Source organism: Leuciscus leuciscus (genome assembly GCF_965113295.1).
Source record: "Leuciscus leuciscus genome assembly, chromosome: 21".
In the NCBI taxonomy this organism is placed as follows: domain Eukaryota; kingdom Metazoa; phylum Chordata; class Actinopteri; order Cypriniformes; family Leuciscidae; genus Leuciscus; species Leuciscus leuciscus.
The window spans coordinates 30,042,846-30,070,644 of NC_138745.1; the positions used below are offsets into that span (position 1 = coordinate 30,042,846).

Sequence of the window (27,799 nt, forward strand, 5' to 3'; positions counted from 1 at the left end):
CGAGACTCCACATAAGCTCACAGCTCATCTCCGGAACAAACTATGGAAAGTAAAGTTGGAGTTGGAAAAAGGACGCCAGAAGAACTACGGAAAGAAGTGAGTTATGTATTTGGCTGTTTATACATCCTCAGCAATGTGATTGGTTGGATTTTTAGAACATACTGCTCCTGAACTTTACTTTAAAGCTCCAATATATGACATGTATATACACATATTGTAATTAAGAAAATAAAACCCCTATGACGTGATGTTTACAATATTCTGATGCATGTCAAGATAGGTCAATAATTCCAGTGAGTCACCAGTCTTATAGAAGTACCAGTGATGGTTGGGTTTGAGTAATAGCGATCTGAGGAAATAGGCTGTGAAACATATGTTTGTGGGCGATTATGGGGCTGGGGTGGGCCTGACTGATGTGGTGTGACTTCATCAGCGGTTGATGGACCTTTCGGACCCCACCCATCACTCTTGAAGTCTTCCAGTCTCCTCCCTCTTCTTGCTTTATGAATCCGAAGAACATTAATCTGCACATATTTATGTTCAGCAAAGTAGCGTTGGTCCGTCAGTAAGACTTCTTTGGTGTGTAATATGTAGGTTAGCTCTACCTGTGAGATCAATTTTAATTTTGAAGACTAGATCGAAAAAAAGCTGCAAGATTGAAAAATGATGAATGTTTCATAGCTTTAGAAGAATGACAGAGTTAGCTGACAGAAGAAGCATTTCTCGATTTGACATGTTTGAGTGATGGATAAGACGACGTTGCCTAATTTTGGTTCTGAGTGTTTTGTGTGAAGGTACAGATTTTATTTTATTTTTTTTACTAAATACTCATTAACATTAAAAAGAAAAAGTTTTACATTTTAAAGAAATGAACCCTTTTATTTAGCATAGATGCATTAAATTGATCAAATGTGACAGTAAAGTACATTTATTCATTTGTTTCCACAAAAATATTAAGCAACACAACTGTTTTCAACAAATAATATGAAATGTTACTTGAGCACCAAATCATCGTATTATAATGATTTCTGAAGGATCATTTGACATTGAAGACTGGATTAATGATGATGAAAATTCAGCTTTGCCATCGCAGGAATAAGTTACATTTTAATATATATATTAAAATAGAGACCATTTATTTTAAATTGTAAAAATATTTCACAATAAATCTGTTTTACTGCATTTTTTTATCAAATGATGCAGATATATTCTTCAGCTGACCCAATTGAGTCGCATGAGGTTTCACACCATGTTCATAAGCGAAGCAGCCTAACTACAAGCCTTCAGCCTGACAGTATTTGTGCTGTGTAGCCAAACTACAGCTTGATTTCTGGGTTACTGTATTAAATATTTCCTTTAATAACAGGCATGAATTATATTATTCGTTGTGGCGAGCAGGACGAGGTCGAGGGCCGTGGGAGAACGGCACGAGGCCGGTGGCGTGATTGCAAATGAGTGACACCTGCGCGACGCACCGGTCTCGCATCTCTCACGGAGGAGCGGAAGCATAAAGGAGGAGCGACGACAGTGAAGAGCGAGAGAGGACAGGCCTGATTTTATGTTGTGTTTTGTTTCTGTTTTGTGTGGCCAGCAGTCGTCCGTGAGGGGCTGCTGGCTTTTACTTTCATTTTGTATTTGGTTTATTTTTGTCATTAAAATATGTTGAATGTTCGCCGGTTCCCGCCTCCTTCTTCCCATAACATCTGTCTGAACCCCGTTACATTGGTGCCGAAACCCGGGAAGAAGGAGGGACACGCTGTCGGAGAGCCCTCGCTGCTGGGAGGAATCGCGGTGCTGAGGAGGTCGGGCAGCACGAGGGAGCGTCGGCCGCCGATTGCTGCCCGAGGCGATGGTGCTGGATCGAAAGAAGATCAGGTGGGACGGAGAGCTCGCTGCCGTCCTCCTGGGTCGAGGAGGGATGGCTGCCATCCGCGAGGGAGCGGAGGAGTCGCTCCCGTTCGCCGTGGGCCGGAGCCTGTTGCCGTCGGCCATGATGGGGGCGGAGCAGGGGACGGGAGGCTCGCTGCCGGCTGCCCTCGACAGGAGGAGCCATCGCCGTCCGCCAGGAGGCGGAGGAGCGTCGAGCCGTCCCCCAACGGATGTCCAGTACCATCGCATGGCACCGCGAGTGAGTCTCTCAGCTGGTTGAGGGCCGAGTGGCAGTGTGTCCGGGAACCGGATCAAAGATTTTTTTTTTTTTTTTTTTTTCTCTCTCCCCTCTCTCGTCTCTGTCGCTCCTCATGCTTCCGTCTCCTGTACTCTCGCCTCGTCTGTCCATACCCCCAGGTACCGCAGCCGCCGTGATCGGTCCTCCCGGGGAGGGGGGGGGGAGTAGGCGCAGCCTCGGTGGTACCCCCCGGCCTGCGAGGGGCGATGGGGGTATGTGGCGAGCAGGACGAGGTCGAGGGCCGTGGGAGAACGGCACGAGGCCGGTGGCGTGATTGCAAATGAGTGACACCTGCGCGACGCACCGGTCTCGCATCTCTCACGGAGGAGCGGAAGCATAAAGGAGGAGCGACGACAGTGAAGAGCGAGAGAGGACAGGCCTGATTTTATGTTGTGTTTTGTTTCTGTTTTGTGTGGCCAGCAGTCGTCCGTGAGGGGCTGCTGGCTTTTACTTTCATTTTGTATTTGGTTTATTTTTGTCATTAAAATATGTTGAATGTTCGCCGGTTCCCGCCTCCTTCTTCCCATAACATCTGTCTGAACCCCGTTACATTCGTATTGGGACTGAGAACTATTATAAATTGAATTGTCATGAAGTCTAATTTACATGATAATGTGGATCAAGTTTACATCCAAATGCTAATTTATCTACCCAGAACAGAGCCCAAATCCCAACTTGTAGCTGTAAACTGCTTAAATCATCTGGATTCAGTCACATTTACTGAATAAAAGGTGTTTATGTGTCATTTTGAGTGGAAAGTATAGTAGTTTATATTGATTCAAAGAAGCCGTATAGCAAAAGATAGTTGATGAATAGGTTTATAGGGAATTTCAACTGAATTATCAAATATCACATGCAATGTGAAACAGGCTTTTAAGCTGAATGTAAACAATGTTGTGTATTTGATCCTTGGCCAAATTCATCATATCTTCTGCATGTTTAACTTTTAAATACTCACTGGTGGTGATATGACCAATCATTCAAACATGACAAACTGCTGGCAGAAGCAGACTTACACACGCCAGAGGCTCTGGTATGAGAAATGATCCCTCTGTTATTCCGCGTGTGTGTTTGATTGGGGCCTCTGATGAATCTGTTGATTGGTTGGAAGAGTTGGGAGCTCAGCTGGTGGAGTCCACGGGTGCTCTCGCAGTCTGTTCATTTCACCGACTCTGTTCTTTCATTTATAGGGATGCTTTGATGATAAAAAATAAATGTTAATCCAAACCAGAAGTTCACATAGAAATGTTGATTGTGCTAGGAAGAAACATCATGTCCTCTGACTCTAGTTTTTGCGTATTCTGTGTATCAACATGACACGTAAATGCTATGTCATTATTTAAATGATCGATTTTTGTGGTAAAATCCATTTCAGAGAAACCTGCCCTGACATAAAACCAGAACAAAGTGGCTTTACGTGTCAATCAGCCTCTTCCTGATCAATCGATCAAATGCCTCATAGTTAGCTACCAGAGACTAGTTTATATCTTCCAGAGGATTTGTAAGTGTGTGTGTCCAATATGGCATGGAGGCAGTAGAGCATCAGAAGGCCACTCACACCCCAGCGTTCAGCCTCTCTCCTTTAGGAGAGCTTTGATTAATGAGCTCTCATGCTATAATGAAAGCATGTGAAGAGGGGGAAGGATTTCAGCGTGACGCAAAGCTGGCAGGAGTCAGACTTGGGGGTCGGGCCTTCCTTCAGGATCAAACATTATTGTCTCTTTTTCGTGCTCGCAGTCATTCTCCTCATATTTCTCTGAGTCTGACCTGCAGTTACTCATTACCTCTTTTTGAAGTGCCTCTTGTCATGGCTGCTGTTGTCCTTGGATCTCCTCATTCCACATCAACTTCTCAGGATTTAGGCAAATACATCTATCTTCTGTATTGCGGCCTGCTGAAATGCAAACACAAATGAGAGCCAAGTGGAAAAGTTGAGCTTTCAGAGTCGGAGGTCAATTTGGGGGTCTTTAAAGGGGGGGGTTGCTCCATCATTTTTTCTTTTCATGTTTTTTAGACAGGTTTTTATGCATAAAGCCTCCAGCACATCACGCATTTGACTGAAACTTAATGCCACTTTGTACACCAGTTTTTGTACACTTTGTTTTTTTGTCCCCAAGGGAAAACAGCATATAAATCATATTAAATTATATATTTTTTTTTAATGTAAAAGTGCAGAAAGTTTTCTGTGATGGGTATAGGTTTAGGGGTAGGGGATAGAATATACAGAATTTGCAGTTTGAACAGTATAAAAATCATTATGTCTATGGAAACCCAACGTGTGTGTGTGTGTGTGTGTGTGTGTGTGTGTGTGTGTGTGTGTGTGTGTGTGTGTGTGTGTGTGTGTGTGTGTGTGTGTGTGCACGAGTAAGAGAGAAATGGAGCTCAGTAAATTCCAGTCGGTAGCTCATTGTTCATAGAGCATAACCTGCGTCTACTTCAGTGTAGTGTTGAGATGACAGCCAGAATGTCTTAGCAACACTCTGACAACCAATTTCAAAACCGCATTGTGCCAGTGAGTTTTGCCCTTGCAAGCATCATTCACTTTTTTTCAGAGAATGTGGATATCTACCTATCTGTCTGTCTGTTTGTCTGGCTATCTGTCTGTCCATTCATCCGTCCATCCGTCCGTCCGTCCGTCTGTCCATATGATAGATCCATCCATTGCTATAATGGATATATGGATGGATGAATGGATGGATCTATCATTTTATCATTCTATCATTCTCTCTGTCCATGAGACCTATGAAACGTCTATATATTTTAAACTTAAAGGACAAGTTCGGTATTTTACACTTAAAGCCCTGTTTACAGATCGTTTCTGATGAAATAGAACGGTTAAGATTGAAATTTGGACACATGCTGCTGTCCCGAGAATTTTAGGTTTCTTTCGCTTTCCCCCCCACCTCCAGAATGGCTGCATAGGTGCACTGGAACAATCCTTCCTAAAACGCATTAAACTTTCGTTTACAAAGACGTGAAACTCACCGAGTGGTCAGGGGTGTTCACTGATATGCTCACACAAAAATCGCTGCAAAAGATGCTTTCCAACAGGTGTTTTATCGTAGTTTTTGTCCAACTCCATTGACTTGTATTGGATGTGCTGTGAGGTATGGTATTACTCCGCCGCCGGAAACGGAAATGGGGTTGTTTGTGGGCTGGAGTGTCTATTATTCAAGCTCTCAACGGAAGAATGTACAGGTGTGAGGCGTTTGGAAAAATAGGTCCACAGTTTTACAACGAATGGTAAAACACCTGTTGGAAAGCATCTTTTGCAGCGATTTTTGTGTGAGCATATCAGTGAACACCCCTGACCACTCGGTGAGTTTCACGTCTTTGTAAACAAAAGTTTAATGCGTTTTAGGAAGGATTGTTCCAGTGCACCTATGCAGCCATTCTGGAGGTGGGGGGGAAAGCGAAAGAAACCTAAAATTCTCGGGACAGCAGCATGTGTCCAAATTTCAATCTTAACTGTTCTATTTCATCAGAAACGATCTGTAAACAGGGCTTTAAGTGTAAAATACCGAACTTGTCCTTTAAAAAAAAAAACGTAATACCTGTGATTAGGTACCTAAATGTTTTAATACATTTATCAATTTGTATTTTGTACATTTATTGGCCTTTATCAAGCCAACATTCCAAGTTTGTCTTTTCTTTGAATTTCAGTTAATTTAAATTATACTGTGCTTCCTTACATTCAAATTTGAATAGCAATTTTGTCTTTTTTGCTACCTCTATTCAAATTCAAGAAATGAAATGAAATGTCAAAGGCATTCTTTATTCAGTTCCGAATGGCATTGTGAGCCCCTTCACTGATTGGACTGCACTGGAAAGAAAACTGAAATGTCTTTTTGATATTTGTTTTAGGCTAACAGTTGAACGATGTCTAGAAAACCTAAAGTAGAGCTCTCTTGTGAATGTACAGATAATGGATTGATGGGGAAAGGAGAACAAGCTGTAACTGTGGTTTGAGATGTATTTTCAAGGAGAGCGAGAGAGAAAGCGAGGAAAATAAAAGGAGAAAGATGAACGTTTTGATGGGCACTGTATCAAAGATGAGGTGGGTGGTTTAATTGGTACAGCTTGTGAGTTTTGGCGCACAGTGACCCATCGCTGGGCATGAGAGGGGCAGCATATGGCCTGCTTAGCAAGGGCTTGGCCCACCTTTACGTAACCGACTCCCTCTGTCGCATCCCCAAAGACATGCAGGCGTGTGCTGGATGCCAAAAACCACAGGCTTAGTACTGTTGCCAAATCCTTTACAGCAAACCAAGCCAATGGTTAAGTTAAGAGATGGCCCTAGACTAAGTGTCTTTCATCTTCAAAGTTAGCCCTTAAGGATAGATTGATATTGTAACAGGCTTGTGGTAGCCAGGCTTCACACAAAATGGTGAAGTGGCCTCAATTTTTAGGCGAAGTAAAAGTGATACTGATCATTTGCACATTTGAACAAATGGTTATCATATAAATTTAGTTTGGTAACATACATAAGATATTTTACTACACAACTTAATATCAAAATGTGTGCTGAATATAATTTTTTTAGAACAGTAATTTCAGAGTCACATTTTCCAATGCGAAGCAAATGCATTTCTCCGACATCATAAACCTGTGATACATCATTAGATCCAGACAGACAGAATAGTTTTCTTTCTGTCTGTAAAGCATGGCATCTCCTCCACAGAACCAACCCAGAAACACAAAGAAAGGATCCATCAGCATTATACTGTACATGCATTTATTCCCACAGACCTGCACTCTGTAAGTTCTCAATGACAGCATTCATATTAATATTGTGTTAGACATAGATGTTGACATATCTCTATTTGAATCAGCTCTGGTTTGTGCCGTCTGTAATACAAGTGGAAACTTGATACTATACGTATAACTTAAGAATACTTCTATCCATACTTAAAATAAAACAGAAGTGCTAGTCATTGTGAAAACAGTTGTCTTAAAACACAACTTTTTGGTTTATTTTCTTATTATAATTTAGTTATTAAAAATAATTATTTTATTAAATTATTATTGTCACTGTTTTTGAAGTTTATTATTATTGTATTGTTGTTGGTGTTAATGAAACGGGAAACGCCCAAATTCACAGAAGGAGCCCCAAACCATTGGGGAAATATTTGGTCCTGGTGTGCCATTATGTCTGGTCCTTACATCACTATTTTGGCTCAAATAGTTTCTGTCTAGACAAACCATGGCTGCTTCCTGTTCAAATACTCTAGTTAGAAAATACGTCTAATTTACATAGTGAGTAGTCTCAGCCTCAGACGTCACACCCACGGACCATTGGCTGAATGTCTGATGTATAAGGCACACAAAATTGGAAACACTTCAGGAGTTTTGAAGTTGTCATCTGATTGGTTGAATTCTACAGGATAAGTGTGTCGCGATCTTTAACGGTCCGCCTGGAAACAAAGATGCCGTGAGGCCAAACCCCCTTATGGAAGAAGAAAGCCGTTGTGTTTACAACTGTGACAATGAGCACTTATTGTATCAGGATCAACTAAATCCAGGATTTTCAAAAGTATGTAGTAGGCCTACATAGACTCTTTAAAATACGTCTACGATTTGTACACACCGTTCTGTTATTGTAGGAACATCGACGTTACATTTTCACACACCCAAACATGACGAGGAACAAAACAAACTGTGATTAGTTGCTTTTCATCTCAGTCAGACGGCCTCTGGGTGGACCTTGAACAAAGAAAGCTGCCATGGAGATCTAGATATGCAAAGCTACATACTGAGAAACAAATACTTATCTTTAAAGCTTTTACACTTTCTGATTCTTGCCCCTTACAACCACCATATATTTTTATACATTATTAAGATGGTGCATCAACACATACTTGAGTTAATTATGCTTCCCTTTCATTTTCTTTGCATCCAAATCACTGTGTTAACACACCACTCTCTTGTGTACCAGCCTGTTCTTATCTAAAGAACTGTAATTAAACTGAAGCTCCTCAGAGCTTCATTTGAAGAGGAAATGCTTCACTTTAATTACGCATTCTCTTCTGCCTTAGTCATCGCAGCTGAGGAGCGTCTACCAGCGTTCCGCTCGCTTTATCCATGTTCTGTCAGAACGGACCCACAACAAGGAGAACACAGATCTGTAGAACCGGAATGGCTTCTAATCCACGTTCAGTCAAGCTGAGTGTGTTATCAGATATCAAAGGGCATGCAGGATTAGCCATAAATGTGCATTAACAAAAATGTTATTGTTGGATCCCAGCTGGGCCCGAACCAGTGCAACAACCTGGGAGGCCAGTTTGGATGAACGCGGATGTTAGAGGTCCTTTAAAGCAGAAGATACATGACTGGATGATGAGTTTTCTGTTTTCTTTTGTAATCTTTAACTGAAGATAAACACTTTATTGTAATACCAAGCTTAAAGGGATAGTTCACTTTGAAATTAAATTTTGGTATGTTTTAGCTTACCTCAAGGGCATCCAAGATGTAGGCGTCTTTGTTTCCGCAGTAGTTTCAATTTTGATATTTTTAAGTCAAACCGTTCTTGTCTGTCAGTCATATAATGCAGGTCTATGGTCACTATCTCAAAGAGCATGCACAGAGAAGTCCAAATTAAACAATTCCCTATCGTAAGTACACATTGATGGCCTAAGACACAAAACGAGCGGTTTGTGTGAGAAAACGAACAGTATTTATATTGTTTTTACCTCTTGTACACTTTCCGGCGCTTGCGCAGACTAAGCCAGAATGCGCGCACACGTCACACACCAGGAAGCGCGGGCGCCCTCAGATCACTTGGACGTGGTTGTGCAAAAACGATATAAATACTGTTCGTTTTCTCACACAAACCGCTCGTTTTGTGTCTTAGGCCATCAATGTGTACTTACAATGGGGAATTGTTTAATTTGGACTTCTCTGTGCATGCTCTCTGAGGTGGTGACCATAGACCTGCATTATATGACTGACAGACAAGAACGGTTTGACTTAAAAATATCAAAATTGAAACTACTGCGGAAACAAAGACGCCTACATCTTGGATGCCCTTGAGGTAAGCTAAAACATACCAAAATTAAATTTCAAAGTGAACTATCCCTTTAATGTTTTGGTCTTTTTGCAACAAAACAGCAATATTATCCCCATACCTGCTTCTTTATTGTGGGAATGTATGGGTATGTATGTTTGTATTTATTTATTTATTAACTTTTTTAAATATTATAATTTTTTGTTTACTATTTTAAATGTATTTCTTTGCTTACTTTTTTTATATTTTTTTATTTTGACCATTTTTAAAATGTTTTTTTTTTGTTTTACTTTTTTATAAATTTTTTGTTTACAATTTTTATCATATTTATTATATTTAGAATATCAGTAAATCTGGCAAGATTAATGCTCAAGGTTTTATATACAACACAATTTTCGTAAATTTTAAAGCATTACTATTATTATTATTATTTTTTGTATTTATGTTTACAATTTTTTATCTATTTACTATTTATATTTGTTTAGTTTTTTTCCGTTTACTATTTTTAAATATATTATTTATTATATCAGTACATCTGGTAATATAGAATGCACAAGTGTTTACAGTTTCTATCAAAGTACTATCAAAATGTACAGTATATAATATGCAGACCTTAACAATAACTTTTTTCTTCAACAGAACCAACACATGGGCACTTTTTTGAACTTTTGACTATGAGTGTATTAAATCAAGCATGTCGTATGTGATCCTATCAGGGCATTCCCTCAGAAAATGTTTACAGACTCGTACTGCAGCAACACTGATTCAAATACAAAACATTTAATACACACAGGCACAAATAGGATACACAATCATCCATTAAAGCCATCTGTTTTGGGTTTAGAGTAAGTCCTTTCTTTCCGTCAGTGCCATGTTTTTGACCGAGGGCAGGTTAGACGGGGGCTACTGCTCACGGACACTAACAAGACTGATTACAGAAGGGCTATCGGGTTTCCCCCTCTCTCACACACACACACACACACTGGCACATTGAAAGGTGGGGGGGCATGTAGCTCGTCCCCTCATCTGTGAATGTTTACCGACTACATCTCTGGCCCTAATGACAGATCAGCCCCGGGATAGACCATATAGTGCAGGGCTCACGTCCAGATGTTGAGTGTGTGGATGCATCACTGTCGGTGTGTATCAGATCGTCCCGGTACGGTGTACACCTGGGGCAGTTTTCTCTCTGTATGTATTTGTTCCCCTTAGTTTCGTGCTCCTAAAATGTGTGACTTTAAACAAAGATTTTGGAAGTCACTACCATGCCTTTTCCGGACCATCATGAGTCTTAATGCCTGCATGTTTATTTGGGAGAAGCTGGATTTCCGTAGTCTGTGCATACACCTGGATTACTTAAAAACCATTTTAATGACAAAAAGAGCAAACTACAAATCCTGGGACTTATTGCTCTAGTGTGCATGTCTCTCCAATTCCGCTTAGTATACACACGCGGCAGTTGCGGTCTGAATTTGTTTGTTTGAGTGCATGCGCTGTTCATTTTTTCATAATGAGTCTTTCTAAACACAGATTTGGGAATTAGTACTGTATCTTTCCTAGTCACTCTGTGAGGCAAGTGTGTCGCATGAGGAAAAAAACACACACAAATAACTCTTTCTTTCTTTCTTTCTTTCTTTCTTTCTTTCTTTCTTTCTTTCTTTCTTTCTTTCTTTCTAATATAAACTAAAGGAAATCATTTAGACTATTTTCAGATTAATCAAAATTATTTTAAAAATAACTGGTAATAAGTAAAATATTTTGGGCAGTATTATAGTTTTATATATCTATAAAGTTATAATTTTATTTCTGATACCTTTTATTATAAAGAAAAAAGATGCAAGTAAATTATATAAATATTGTTTTGAATATTGTAAGATATTTTGAAGTACTTTGGGGTACAAACAACATTGATTTTGTATAATTTTCATTTATTTAATTTAAAATATCTTCTTTTGTGCTCCACAGAATACATAGTCATAGAAGTGAGTACTTTTTTTATTTTTGGGTGAACTATCCCTTTAAGTGTTTTTTTATTATTTTTTTTTTTATATACATTTAATACAATTAAATGTGTTTGTTATTTAGGGTGTTGGTTGAGGTCTGACTTGCACTTGTTCCTACCTGAGATGACATTGGTGAGTATTTAGCGCTCTCAACTACTGCAGATTACACTCTATCTGTCTCTTTCTTGCAGCCTCTTTCCTCCTTTCACTTTATTTGCTTTGAGATACTAAAGTCCTGCCAAACCTTGTACAGTAACGCAGTCCAGCTTCATACCTCAGTCAGCATGTTCAGAGCGGTCCATCGAGAGCTCCCTGTGTGGTACGGAGCCCGTGCTCATGTATTCTGCTGAAGGAAGCTTTCACCAGCCTTCTCCTTACCCCAGCAGGGAATACCAGTATCTGATTAATGTCTTCTGTTTGGCCACAGTCCTCAATCCATTCTCACAGTCCTGTCTGTGTGTAGTGCCCCTCATACAGCTCTTTAGCTCTGATAGATGACTCGCTGTGGACCGCAGACACAAACACTTGAATAGGGTTTACTCTGAAAATACAAATAGCGAGAAGTAACAGGGGTCCATACAGTTTGTCCTCTCAAACCGGATTGAGTTAGTGCTGGAAAGAGAGTGGCAATGCAGTCAGGCTTGATAAAGTACAAATAGTATCCAGAGAGAACTTCAAGGTGGCTTATGCATATCGTTTTTTTATGTTTTAATTCTATGTGATTGGACATTTGGACATTAGATTATATGTGAGATGTTATGTGAGAAACATTATGTTCAGAGGTAAAGTGTGTATTCTGCTTTAGCTCCACCAAAACACATCTCAAAATCAATGACTGTTTTCAGAGGCTCAAAATTATGAGCTCATATCTTTAGGAATCAAAATTATGATTGTTGTCAAATATTATGTAAAAATAGTTGAAATGTAATCTTTACAAGTCATTTTGGGGAGTTTAGTCTGCCATGTGTGTTACCAAGATGGCCATCTTAAAGGCAATTCAATCAAATTCATCTTTTTTTTTTAATCTTTATCAGTTTTTTTAAAGTTTTTTTTTTTTTTATTCAGACATCTACACCCTTATATTATAAGATGTTATTATTTCTCAAGGACATCTAATAGAGGAAAAAAATTTTCAGATGCATTTTTATGACAATGACAAAGTGAAGGATGTTCTGGTCTGGCTGTCTCTGCTTGTGTCTGGTTAGATATATAGCTGTGGTTTGGGATCAGCCTGTGTTTGAGGGCCCTGAACAAGGAGGAGGGGAATCCACATGAAGGGCACACCAAATCTCATATTAAAAGAAACAAATAGGACAAAACCCCAACATATCTGCCTTTCGTTCTGTGTTTGTGTGTGTGTTTGTGTGTGTGTTGGTCTGTCTGTGTGTCTGTCTGTCTATCTATCTATCTATCTATCTATCTATCTATCTATCTATCTATCTATCTATCTATCTATCTATCTATATATATATATATATATCCGTCCATCCATCCGTCCGTCCGTCCGTCCGTCCGTCCGTCCGTCCGTCCGTCCGTCCGTCCGTCCGTCCGTCCGTCCGTCCATCCATCCATCTATCCGTCCATCCATCTATCCATCTGTCTATCCATCCATTCATCCATCCATCCATCTGTCCATCCATCTATCCATCTATCCATCTATCTATCTATCTATCTATCTATCTATCTATCTATCTATCTATCTATCTATCTACAGTATCTATCTATCTATCTAATGTCACTCAATTGATCTGACTTTCTTTGACTTTTTTTACACATCATTTAAAGTGACAAAGCTGACCTAGTTTAAGAGCTAGCAGCCTACTTGAATGAATCTTTTGTAAAAAATGTTGAGGCACTGACAGGAATATGTGCTCTGATTTCTCAGCTGTGTCTCTGATGTGGATTTCCGTGACGCAGACGCCCTCACCCCTACGACAGCACTGTCTGTCTAATTCCCCCTAAAAGGTCTCCGCTCTTTCCTCTCTCTGCAATTAACCAATTACCACTAATTAACCTTCCACTGCATTGAACGACATATCCTCAGGCACTTTTCCTCTTTTCCTACAGAGCCTGCCCCTTATAGGTCTGCGCCTGGCAGTTTTATGACTCTACACGTGCCTTCCCACACGAGTACAAGTCAGGGCGGTCTATGGTTTGTGAGTTGTTTATTCTTACACAGATTGTCAGGGCAGAGTACGTCTATGTTTGGACCATGTGCATGGCAGGATCATGGCTGAAATGTATGACTCCATGTACTAGGCTGGAAAGAGGTTTATTGAATCAGTGTAAATGTTTACTTTTCCACCTCAGTCAACACCGACCCATGATAAGCTTGAATGTACGTGACCGGTGCTGGGGTTTGCGTGACTTCAGTTTGAGCTATTGTTTTACCTGGCAGGTGACACAGGTGCTGTTTTAGCTGTTTAAAAAGCATCTTGTTTCAGGTCTTTGATCAAGACAGACAGGCCTGTATCATCATGGCTGCTCTGTTCTCACTTTAAAGGGACATATTTGACACTTTTAGTATTTTTCCCGCTGAAGTCAACTTACTGTATGTTAGGAAATTCATTTAAAACGTAATTATATTTAACAATGTATTCGTCAACGTAATACGCTAATAACCAAACAAATTGCAGTTAATCAGTATCAATATATGCTTAGAATAAAAACCCCAGGTATTGCAAAGGCTTTAGAGTTTTGCAGCAGACAAGTAAAGCATTTACAGTTTTTCTCAGTCGCTTTGGTGCATTTCTCCCATCACTATTTACATTTGCACAACAGTTAGTTCAACCTCCACAACATTTAGTCATTTGTGCACATCATAGTAGCAGTTTCTCATTCCTTCTAACAAATTGTAAATGCTTTTGGACATGCATCAATTGCTTTCATACAACTCTCTGCTGTTTTATAACATTATCATTTGCTTATGTCATGTCAGTCAAAATTAGCTATACTTGTGAATGCTGAATAGTCATTCCATATAAAACTAATAGACCTCATTTCATTGCTTGAGTCATTACATACAAAAATGTTGAACTAGTTGTCAAAATCTGTCAAGCAAATTTTACACATTTTTTTTAAATCTTTGATTTTTTTTGAAAATGTCTCCTAAATTGAACAATTTCTCTGTGTGTGAAGCATTAGTTGCAACCAATGTTTTGTTCCAATATGTACTGCAATATTGTTTCCAGTTGTGCACAGCTCTACCCAAAGGGAGTTTATGTTTGTTGTAAATAAGGGTGTATTTTTTCTTTTGCACAATGCTGTGAACAAATTAGAATTGCAAAGAGCATATGCAGGTTATCAACTAGGTTTTTCAGTTTGTTCTCATTGTTTTGAGAACTGCATTAACTGTTGTGCAAATGTAAATAGTGATGTGAGAAATGCACCAAAGCGACTAAGAAAAAATAATAGACATCAAAAAGTGGCTTAGGAAGTCATTATATTGTACATTAGATTGTGTTTTTACATAAACTGTATATTCATTTATATAAAATGTTTATAATTTTTTAATGAATTAATCTAGAAATGTAGTGTTCGTGTACTTTTAAAACATGTACATTTTCTTTTATGATACACTAAACTACAGTATGTGTACCAGCATATAGTACTGAGTGCTCAGTAGGTGTTGATGTGTAAATGTAGGCTGTCATATGTTTATGTACTCATGATTTTGACATCGATACCATGATTATTTCATAATTATTCATTTTTATGGTTGTGGTTGACTGCCGACGGAACTTTAAAAATGGGTACAGTGGATCAAACTCTGCAAAATGCAAAGAAAATCCTGTTTTCCATGATGTGTCTTTTATTGAAACACTTTAATAACATTTTCTCAGTCATGCAAGAATAATGTTGTAAGTGGGTCTTCTAAATGCTGACCATCACTTGGCCAGATTCTCATGTGCTTCATGGGAAATTCATAAAATTGTTCCAGTGCTTGCTGATTGGAGTGCATTGCTCAGTATTCAACCTTTCAGATCCATCAGGCCACTGATGAGGCTTCCATCTTAGTGACTGAACAGAATGGTGATTAGTGGTGTTTCCTCAGGCATTGAGGCTCCGCTAAATGGAGACATACTAAAGGGTGGCACCACTAATGATAACCAAATCTTAAAGTGATGCTCCAGTGATGAACCACATTTCAAACCGTCGGAAGATGAGAGGGCAGATTCTCAGAAATGCGGATGATGTGGATGAGGATTGCATGCTGCATCCTCTGAAACATCAGAGCCTCTGCAATCCAGATGAACAATTAGACAAATTAGAGAGAGAGAGAGAAAGAGACGTGTGTACTGGTTTGGACCCAAAATCCTTATATTGTGGTGTGTATTCAGGTTTCAGGCCACGCCCCCTACATTATGAGGACATGCTGATGTCCTTATAATTCTAAACAATAAATGATTTATTAAAAATGTAAAAATGCAGAAAGTTTTCTGTGATGGGAAGGTTTAGAGTTAGGTGCTTGAAAACATCATTAGCTCAAAATCCGTTATGCCTATGGAATGTCCTAATAATGAAAGGAATACCAACGTGTGTGTGTGTGTGTGTGTACACTATTCGAAATTTCTTGTAATTTTACAGGAAATTCCTGGCTAATAGTTGCTGTAAATTTACTGTAAACTTTTTACAGGACTGTTAATGTAAAATAACTACAACAAGGTACTGTACTTTTCCTGTAATTTCACAGGACAGAATACTGTAAATAATACAGCAAAATGTTATATTTACGGCAACTCAGTAGCCAGGAATTTCCTGTAATTTTAGGGATTTCCTGTAATTTCACAGGACAGAATATTGTTTATATTACAATTAAATGTTGTAACTTGGATAAATGTCCTCTTTCAGACTTCTGCAAAGAAAAACAAAACACTTTTTATAGTGTATAAGTCTCTTATACTCACAATGGCTGCATCTAATGCAGTTATAATATATTATTACTAATGTTAAATTGTAAATGTGCATATCAATTTATTTACTTTTGGAAGTGCACTTGCACAACTGTAAATGCATTGTACTGTAGATGACATTGAAGTTAATAGACATTAAGTAAAAGCCTCAAAACTGAGGCCTTGAATGTAACCCATGTCTTTTCATTTGCATGCCACCAACTGTGTGATGTTTTTTCTATTTGGGTGAATGGAGTACAAATGTGTTGAAAGTGTGGCTGTTGTACATATTGAGTTGGCTTTGTCTAAAAGAGCCTGCTGCTGTTTTATGAATCAACCTGTGTGTGCTTGAATGGCTCTGCTCATATACAGCATTGCATCCTGCTGGTCGATGGCTCCCGTTCCCCTGCTTAGGTTAAATTCCAGAGGTTGGAATCTTGGCAGTGTTCACCACCTTTTCCTGGTGGCCAGCAGTGCTTGACAAAAAATGGCCAAAAAAAACGAACCCCCACCTATCTATCTCATACACACTTTCAGACATATCCGCTGTTGCCCATGGGACAGGAAGCGTTCGGTAGGTAAACCCCAGAGTCTGTGTGGGCCAGGAGGACCTCACTGAAAGCAGCCTGCCTGTCCCTGTCTTTCTCTGCAGGCGGCCATGTTTAACAGGCTCTTCCCTGAAGTCATTACCCAAATCTGATGAGGAGCTTTGAGGCAAATCTCTACTGGTAATTAATTAGATGTTTTCATGAGCCCCAGATGACTGAGAAAATAAGAAAAAAAGATCTAACACATACACAAGTCATTTTATTTAGTTTAAAATGTTCAGTTTGTGGTGTAGGGCATTTCACTTAATAGGATTGCAAACTATTGTAAAGGTGGATATTTAAAAATAATAATAATAATAATTAAGGCTAGGAGTGAGAGGTATTATTTTATTTCATATTTTCATATTTAAAAAAATCTGTGAAATAAATATAATATAATAAATGTGTGGTAAGCAGGGCGGGGCCGAGCGCCATGGGAACGGAGCGAGGCCGGTGGCGAGAATGCTAATGAGACTGGTCCTCTCTCGTCCTTCACAGTCGTCACTCCTCCTTTCATCCTTCTGGAGTTCCTCCGTGTGACTCGAGGCCGGCATTATTAGCATTCTCATTAGCATTCGCACCAACGGCCTCGCTCCATTCCCACGGCTCTCGACCCAGCCCAGCTTGCTACATAAAGGTTCTTTAACTTCTTTAATTTTTTGTATTTTCTAAAGGATAATATCATTCATAAGATTATTGAACAAATGAATTAACCTTGCATCAGTGCAAAAAACAGCTTCACTTTATCCAACACTTTTGTTAAAAAAACAACAACTTAATTTTAAAGGTATTATTCTAAAGCAGTTCTGGCTTTCAAAACCGTTTCAAATACAGTCTTCATGCACAGAGTGATTACCTCATCCACAGCATTCCACATGTGAGAGCAGAGAGAGAGGGAGGGATGGTTAAGAAACAGACCGCTGAGGATTTACAGATAAAGAGAGTCATTATGCAGACAGCAGAGAATTTAAGTGTTCTCATTAGCTCAGAGCACATGAAGCGAGCCATCAGATCTGAACTGATTAGTCTTTCCATCTTCCTGCAGGTCAAAAGATTCTGACCAATCACAATGCGGGATTTCTCCAGCCCACCGCATATTTCTCAAGACTGTCCATGCCTACAGGCCTTTTTACCCTTTTCATTCTTCTTGCCTTATTCTCCGTTGTTCTCGTCTTTTTTTCCTCATAGTGCATATTTAAATGATCTCACAAATCTCGTTCACATATTCATACAGTATATGGAACATCAAGACACATCAAACAGACACAGGTAACACTTTACAATAAGGTCTTATTTGTTAACATTAGTTATGCATTAAAGGGTCAGTTCACCCAAAAATTACTAACCCTCATGTTGTTCCGAACCCATTCATTTTCAAAACACAAAATAAGTGAAAATTGTCTGAAAACTCTCAAGTCATATGGATTTGTTTTACAATTTCTTCATAAACTTTTAGAAGCATCATGGTAGTTGCGTAGCTGTCTAATCGAGGGACAGAATTCTCAGATTTCATTAAAAGTTCTTCCTTTGTGTTTCGAAGATGAATACAAGTCTTATGGGTTTGGAACGACATAATGGTGAGTTAAATTTGAAATTTGAATAAAAATTTTGGGTGAACTAACCCTTTAACTAACATGAATTAACAATGAGCAATGCATTTCTAGAGCATTTATTAACTTTTGTTAAAGTTATAAAATGATTGTGTTCACAGTGCATTAACTAATGTGAACAGGTACAGCTTTTGATCTTAAAATGTATTATTAAATGCTGAGATTAACATAAACTAAGATTAATGAATGCTGTAGAAGTATTTTTCATTGTTAGTTACATTGCATGTTAAAGCAGGGCTCAGTAGTTTCGGGATTTCTTCGCTGTATTCTCGCTTTTTGCTCGCAGGTTTCTCTCTAGAGCTCCCCCCACAGCTTCGGAATAGATATTTGACAACACTGTTGTAAAAACTCGTTGGCGATTCTTAGACACCAGAGGCTAGTAGATCAACGACATCCAAGCAGATGGGACATTCTTTAAAACGTCTTCTTCATTCGGGTTCAAACAGCGTGAGGGAGCGCAATAATGAAATGCATTTTAGCAGATTTATTTTGGCCGTAAAGCAATTGTTTACATCGCGAGACCTGATATCACGCAATACTTCCTGACGCGGCGGCCGGCGGCCCGCCGGCTCAAAGTTGCAAGTGCGGATTTTCCGCTCACAGGCACCAGGGGGGTGCGAAACGACCACCATTCAACTCGAAATAAGTAATATAACCATTCAAATGACTCCGAAGCTGTTCAGTTAAGGAAAAAAAGTTACTTAGATCACCATTAACTAATGTAAAATGTTAATGTGGAATGTTAACAAAGGAAACCTTATTGTAAAAAGTGTTACCGAGACAATATTATTCTTTGATTTATTGACATCAAACCTGGGGGAGCCCATCTTGATGTGTCAAGCTTTGCCATCACAGGAATCACTTACAGTTTTAAAATATATTAATATAGTTAATATTATTTTAAATTGTGATAATATTTCACAGTGTTACTAACTTAACTGTATTTTTTATCAAAGAAATGCAGCCTGGTGAAAAAACGATCAAAATATTAAAAAAAATCTTTTCAACCCTGAACTTTTGAACAGTAGTGTATATAATACACAATATAACTACTGTATGTTCTACAATCAGTCTAGTAGCCTCATAACTCTCCAGACTATGCTAATTTCTTTTCAGACTATTCACTCCAATTCACATACATCTAGTCTAGCAGTTCCTAGATGTTCCATTTCTATCCACTTTTTGTTTAGAACCCCAAGCGATGGAATATTTGTAAATCTAAGAGAGACAAGAAAGACCACACCAGATATAAAATGTCTATTATTACCTTTGATGGTATAGCAATAGTTACTACAATAGTCTACACACTCCTTTATGCACACTCACACACAGACCATTCTTTCTCTGCACTTTTATTTTTAAGCTGAAATGAAATTCCAGGGAACAATATTAAATGAAAAAACAGTAATAATAGAATCCATTCTGTGACCACTACCGCCTTTGTACTTAATAATTCTCTGTAAAGAGAGAAGCCACGCTTGGTGGAATAGTGCAGGCTCTCTCCTTGATTGCTTTTGTTCTTCTACAGTAGTTCTCCCTGACCCCCTCAGCCTTTAGTTATAAGAACTTCTCTCATTTTTTCCTCTCACAAGGTATTCTGACTTTGACAACAAGCTCTGAAGGTCACAACAGCGTTTTTTTAGATACAAGCAGGATGCTTTCCTCAAGATAAAAAGAAAGTCAAAGGACGTCATTTGCCACAGACCTAATGTTCATGTGCTCAGCTCACAGTCAACAGTTGTTTCCCAGCTAGAACGAGCCAATGATTTGACCCAGTTTTAGTGAACACCGAAAAGAAACAGCTCTCTAATGGCAGTGACCTCAGCACCAGATTACTTTATCTCTAGACATCACTGCTCACTTCCTGCTCCAGTCAGCAGTGACACAAGATAATGTGGGGTTAGCTGAGTTTTTATGAAGACTGGCAGAACTGTTGTCAACACTCTATCATCACCGGATTTTGACGTATGTAGAACACAACACTGTACAGGATGCATGAGGTCATAGCACTTGTTTTTGATGGACCAAAAGCATGGAGGGATGAATGCTTTTAGAAAGCCTCTCATGCTTGTGTAACACAAAATGCTTTATTTCTAAAGAAATGTTTTACCAAAACTGAAAATTCACTCACTCTCATGTCATTTTAAACCAGTGCTTCTCAACCAGGGGACCACAGGATTATTTAAAAACAAAATCATTAAAACTTCATGCTAAAATCATGCTAAAAACACAAGATGTAAACTTAGCCCATAACAGCCATTACTGAGTTATAGGTTTGTTTTTTGTTTTTTTGTTTTTCATACGCAGAATCTTGAATCAAAATACATTGTGTTTAATTAATTTAATTTCTATCATGACATCTCTCAGAAGAGTTTAGCATGGTAATGGATATGGCAATGTTAATGTATTTGGTCTTGGCGGAATAGATGTGCTACACGGCTGCTGCTGCAGAGCAAGTAAAGAGACTTGCTACTGCCAGTACACAGACACATTGATGTAAGACATATGGTCCATCCATCCATCCATCCATCCATCCATCCATCCATCTTCTTCCGCTTATCCGGGGCTGGTTTGCGGGGTCAGCAGTCTAAGCAGGGATGCCCAGACTTCCCTCTCCCTAGACACTTCCTCCAGCTCTTCCGGGGGGACACTGAGGCGTTCCCAGGCCAGCCGGGAGACATAGTCCCTCCAGCGTGTCCTAGGTCTTCCCCGGGGCCTCCTCCTGGTGGGACATGCCCGGAACACCTTCCCGGGAAGTCGTCCAGAAGGCATCCGGAAAAGATGCCTGAGCCACCTCAGCTGGCCCCTCTCGATGTGGAGGAGCAGCGGCTCTACTCTGAGCTCCTCCCGAGTGACCGAGCTTCTCACCCTATCTCTAAGGAATCGCCCAGCCACCCTGCGGAGAAAGCTCATTTCAACCGCCTGTATCCGGGATCTTGTCCTTTCGTGACCATAGGTGAGAGTAGGAACGTACTGTAGATTGACCGGTAAATCGAGAGCTTCGCCTTGCGGCTCAGCTCTTTCTTCACCACGACAGACCGGTACATCGACCGCATTACTGCAGAAGCTGCACCGATCCGTCTGTCAATCTCCCGTTCCATCCTTCCCTCACTCGTGAACAAGACCCCAAGATACTTGAACTCCTCCACTTGAGGCAGGAACTCTCCACCAACCTGAAGTGGCAGGAAAAACCCTTTTCCGACTGAGAACCATGGCCTCAGATTTGGAGGCGCTGATTCTCATCCCAGCCGCTTCACACTCGGCTGCAAACCGTCCCAGTGCGTGCTGAAGGTCCTGGTCTGATGGGGCCAGTCATCCGCAAAGAGCAGAGATGAAATCGTGTGGTCCCCAAACCTGACACACTCCGGCCCCTGGCTGCGCCTAGAAATTCTGTCCATAAAAATTATGAACAGAACCGGCGACAAGACATACTGCTGCTGCACAAATAGCAGATCTAAATAGGTGGAGCTGGGGAGGGGGGAGGGTTTCAGAGGAACTTTGAAAGCGCACTGCAAACTTCTACAGCAAAAATGTACCACTGACCAATCACTTAAAATGCTGAGCAGTAACTGGCTGCAGATGCTACACGAACCAATCCGCCAGTGCCGTTTAGTTAACGATGTAATTGTCAGCAGGTTGCGTTAAGGACCCATCGGCCTATGCCATTTAATGACAGAACTTATCATCACTCCCAGTTTCTGTTCATTAAAAAAGCATGATTACAGCAGAAATACCAGTGGAAACAATATTTAAACCCAAGTTACTAATATTTTCTCATTCCTGGCACATAGGAATCACATGGAAATATTGCAGCTTTGGAAAAGTCCACCCTGTGCAGAACAGTGACAGCCCAAGGACGTGTTTTGGAGACTTTCAAATGGTTTGGAGAGAGAAAAAGACTGCTTAAACTACTGTAAACTCATCAAACAGGTGGGTTCACATAAATCAATCGTTGAGCCCAAATTAAGTCAAAGTAGTAGCCATCTTTGGGTGGTCACCAGCATCTCAAATTATTCCAATTCACAGTCTTTGCATAAGACATCTCCATTTATGTGCTGCATTTAAGTTTAATAGTCCCTGGTATTTTGACATGTCATTGATCATTTAGCAAGGTTTATTTGTGGCTAAAACGAGGCTTAAGTAGCTAAATTTGCCAGCTGATCTCTAAAGATGCAAGTCTTTCGAAGGAAAATGACTTCATTATTGTACCGCTTGAAGTAAATCCATGATGCAAGGACACATATCATCCCTTCAAAAACGTAGGATGAGGAGTGTTATTCTTAGCCTCTTCTGGCGTTTGGTTCATGGAACTTAGAAAATTTGTGTCTAAAAAGATGGCCGAGGCTTTAACATTAAAGTAATTAGACTCAAAAGCAGCATGGGAGAGAGAGGAAGACGTGACTGTAAATCTTTAGAGTGGCCAAGTTTATGACAGTGGAGGATAAGAGATGTCCAGAGAGAAGATGAAGAGATTAATTTGGCCACTGCACTTCACTGCAGGGATTCATGGAAGCAGTTTTTCCCAAGTGCTTCCCGGCTCTTTGGGTTTCAATGTTCTTGATTGCATTGGGATGTGAGCTGAACTGGATGACTCATCTTTTGGACCAGGTTTTTAAAGCCCATTCACAGAATCAGTCAGGGGTATTGCCCTGTTTTCTCAAGTACAGGTGGTCGTGTTAATCGGACCTGCATGCTAATTGGGATGCATCTGTCCTTGTAATCAAGGGCAGCTACCTGGATAACTGCAGTAGACATGCCAGCTATAGGGAAATGTTTTTTGGGAAAAAAGCAATTGACTGTTGCTCCAACACATCACATTTTTTTTTCAAAAAAGCGTTGCACTTTCTTAGTCAAGTCCTCTTTTTGAAAAATACACCCCTCTTTGTCTCTGACTGCAAGCGCACCAAACAGCTACATTTAAAATTAATTTTTTATATCATTATGTTTCCCGGGGCCATCTGGTATCATGTCTAGTGGCATTTTCCTGTTTAATTAATGCAGTTGTTATGGTTTCACATTTTGTCATATACTTTTGTAATAGTTGTTCATAAAAAATTCTTGTTGGTTTAACTTAAAGTAAGTTACTTGGTTGCTTTAAAATTATGAGTTCATTGAAAATAAAAATTTGAGTTAATACAGTGAAGGAGATTGGTTTAATAAATACAAATTACGTTATCTGAACCACATTAATTATCTAAGTTAATTTGACAAAAGATAAAAAAGTTGTGATAACTCATGAAAATATTTTTTACAGTGTAGTTTCAGTTGCCGATAATTATGCTGCTGAAGGTTTTCCTTGTAATCGCCCACATGTGCTGAATTCAGGGGCCCCATCTCTGTTTTAATCAGGGATGGGAAGGTGGGCGAGAGGCCTGGATGCTGGTAAGCACTGAGGGGGCTTCTGGATCCGGCCGTGGGCCTCTATTGATGAGGACTTTGATCCATTGTGCTCAGTTCCCTCTTTACAGCGCATATGTTAGAGATATTAGTAGAATAACACGCCATTTATAATTACACTAACTGAACGGTAGCTAAGGAAAGTCCCAAAGGTAACATTTCTTAAACTTGCATTACACATGTTGCTATTACAACATGTTGTATTAACAATAGCTGTTTCCTCTGTGCATTTACAAGCTCTCGTTCCAGGAGTTCCTTTGACGTCTGGGACGTTTTTGGCCTTGATTTTTCCAGTCTAATCATGCCATACCTAACGACCTGGCACGATCCGTTCTAAGTCATTGATTTTAGTGATGAATTGGGGTCGTTTTTGAAAAATGAGGAAAGGATTTTAAGATTACCAGATTAATTTCCATCACGCTTCAGCTCCACCTGGCCTGAGCTCTGTGCTTCAGTTGGAATGGACACTCATAAATAAGGCTATTACTGCAATCAGAGAGAAATATGAAAAAGGTGGACTTTCATCTGTTAGATGTTAGTATAGGAAAGCTTTCATTAGGATGGAAAATGAATCCAGAATTGAGGGTCTCTCTGGTAGGCTGAGATGTTGTAGATCAGTCGGACAATTTGCTAGTATCGTATTCATAGTTCTAGAAGAGTTTGGATTGAAAAAGTTTTCCTCACTTCGATCTTAATGTGTGTCTGCTCAGTGAACTCTCCATAGCTATAAGGTTCTATTCCATCACTATTACTCACCTGTACTGGTGCAGATCATTTTACTTTCACAAATATACAGTGGCCCTAAAAAGTATTTAGACACTTAAGTCCCACACATTTTTAACTTTTATTGGATTAGATATAAAATACCAAACCAAGAGACATCGATAAAAAATTATGCTAGAGTTTTTCCACAGAACTAACTTTTCTGATACATTTTTCAATTATTTTAAACCAAGGTCATTTCCATGGATGTATGAAGTCATATTTGAACTATATATTTATTCTAACTGTGGCTTAAGTGTCTAAATACTTTTTGGGGCCACTGTATATTTGTGAAAGTAAAATGACCTGCACCAGTACAGGTGAGTAATAGTGATGGAATAGAACCTTATAGCTGTGGAGAGAGTTCTCAGAGCAGACACACATTAAGATCGAAGCAAGGAAAACGTTTTAAATTTTTGTGGTGCCACTCTATATTACTTGAATGCAATAAATCCTTAAATGTTTGTGGAGACAGAAACCCTTTTTGGGGATAAATGACGCATTGTTAAGGACATTTATTTCTTAAGTCAAGTGTTTACTTTCTGTTAGATCTGGATAAGAAAGGGCGACATAGCAAAGAAAAAATATTTGACACTTGCCTGACATATTACTGAAATTTTGACTGACATTCTCCCTAATGCTCCATGTCTCGAGTTGTGCACAATTGGAAAGCAATTCTTACTGTTTGTTAATTATCTTATGCTATTTTCCTTTGTTTCTCATATCTTTATTTTCTTGCCCTTAAGCTATGTATTTCACAGGGCAAATGTTGTGTAATCCTAGCCTGGAAATCCAGACCTAAATCTAAAAGATTAATGGTCTGGTGTCGGTCAATGAAAATCGGCCAGCTCGAGGGGAGGCACCAAGCATGCATTTGAAAATCTCACAGCACGCAATTGGATAACACTACGACCAATCACAACAATAAACCCCATACGCTTAGCTACCAGTGGAGCTAACTGGTAGATTAGACTCTTCCGGTCGGCAAAACAGCAAAAACACCCTTCTTGCAAAGGAACGATTCGAGCGCCGTCTTCTGTTCCTCTTTTGGGAAAAAGCCAAGTCTAACTCGTTCATTGTAGCGGCCAAAGCCGTTTCAAACAACTGGTGTTCATTCATAGCCTGACGTCGTCATACTCAGATTCTAGTCAGAATGTGAGTCTGATACTGCTCCATTGAGCTTTGATTATGGGGCGTGTTTCAACCGAACCAGGAAGGAAAATGCCTCTGCACTCAATTGGATAGACCTATAACCAATCAGAGCAACGGAGTAAGTGACGTATGTTTTTCATTCATGTTTCCGATCGACAAATGTCTTGATCGTGGTTCTCTGTTCCTCTTTTAAAATCAATGCGCTGTCGATATCTTCTATAACAGACGCGATGGTGGAATCTACACATAATGTTTTATAAGCAAAGTTGGAGAGGAGCACGTTCAAATAATCAATCCAATCAACTTGTCATCAAACAATGACCGTCTGGTCTACACTATCAGCATGAGAGGAAGCATATATTTATTCACTTTGTCAACTCACCTAACATTCCTTGACAGTTTTCAGCATCCCTCCACTCACTTCCACAGCCTGGAATACGGGGGGAGCACTTTGGGTTCGGGCCGAATACCGAGCCCGGAGCCTCTCCTCAAACAGCACGCCAAATATGCATTTATTCTATCTGACTTATTTGTAAGTGTGAACTCGTGAAATAACAATTCTCCAGCGGCAGTCATCTGTGTTGTAAACTAATTCAACCCAAGCGCTCATTGGTGACGTGGATGATTACGTTACGTTGCTCATCTGTCCATCATCGTATAAAGCCCGCCCTGACAATTTGATTGGTCTGAACAATTTTTGTTCGGGCATAATAGCTCCTCAACGGAACGAGTCCAGACCGAACTTCCCGACCTAAAAATTTTGTGGGCGGGGCTAAGTTCGGCTGGCATCCAGGCTAGTTCATCCATAGCCATCTTGCAATGTTTACTGATGACTTCGACGTCACAGCGCTGTCGTCTTCTGTTTAGCTCGCCTCTGGCCCGCCTATATCAGATAACCCGATATGATTGGTGCAGCTCAGATCGAGGGGCATATTTAATGAGCTCCATTGCTCGACACCAGAGTAACTCGCTGAGAAAATTCAACTTGTGCTCTCGCGAGAACTCTGGTTTACCAGGGTAGTGTAATCCCTAAGTTACTGAGGGATGTCTTAATGTTGTTCATTTTTTGCCTTCTCAGTTTGCCATGTTGGTATTGATTTTCAGGAAATGGGCTTACTTCTGTTTGCCATCTTACTGTGAGAATGATGTGAACCTAACCAGATGTTCTGCTCAAGCGTTTACCCAAACAAAGACGATGAGCCGTCTGTAAATCAGTGGCTTTTTGGCTTGAGCTCTCTGACCACCAGCCTCATTTACCAATGAGGAAACACAAAAATGTTAGTGTGATCTACTGCTGGCCTGACAATAAATCAGACTGTGTTAAATTTCCAGCGATTCCATCACTGAATGAGTTTATCAGCATCTCAAAATTAGTGAAGGGTCATGCAAAGGATTTTCTGCTATTTTATAAAAAAAAGTCAATTTAAGGTTTATCACTCTTTCAACTTAAGTTTATGCAATGAAATAGGCAAGAAAAATATCCTGTTAAAAATAGAGAATGAACATTTCTCTAGTAACAATTATATGTCATGGTATTTTACTCCCACATTCCAGCTGTTGTCATTAAAAAATGAATATACCATTAGTTCACCACGATTTGTTGCAGGTCTCCAGAGAAAAGCCATGAAAAACATCAGTAGAAGAACACCTCAGGGTGACATCCCTGTGGACCCCAGAGTCAGGGTGACCATAAAGAGACCCCCGTGTTTCACCCCCATGTCCTGATGGAGAAAGGTCAGGGGTCATAAGGAGCATGGATATGTCCATTCCCAGAGGAGGCTGAAGGGTAATGGAATGGCAGATTCGGGCCAAACGGAGCAATTTGCACTTATCCCATCTGAACATGGAAGAAAAGAGAAAGACATGAATAGGTAAGCACTACAATGAACGTTCAGATTCGCTGCGGAAGACTGCTATAATGTGAAACATTGAAGATATTAAAGGGACAAGATGATTGGAAAAAAATAGGAGATGGGAGGAAAAATGCTTTTGCTTTTCCAAAATGTTTGCGGTCATTGAGTTTTTCAGGGAAACTGAAAAAGTGTGTATGTGTGTATATTTGTGTGTATACCTGTGACCTATTTTTTGTTGTTGTTGTTGTTGTTGTTGTTGTCGTAACCCACCCGTTAAGAAGCACTGTCTAGTGTTATTGGCTGTGTTCCATGATCAGTACTGTCTGGTCTGGTTATGGGCTCTTCACCTGTCACCTGTCAATCTATCACAGAG

The 27,799-nt window shown here is 39.8% G+C and overlaps 1 long non-coding RNA gene across 1 annotated transcript; it reads left to right on the top strand.

Moving 5' to 3' along the window:
- On the top strand, positions 1 to 27,799 carry LOC309485244. Its single transcript, XR_014201118.1, has 3 exons — positions 1 to 96; positions 22,054 to 22,192; positions 27,180 to 27,799. It is a non-coding gene; the product is annotated as an uncharacterized lncRNA (long non-coding RNA).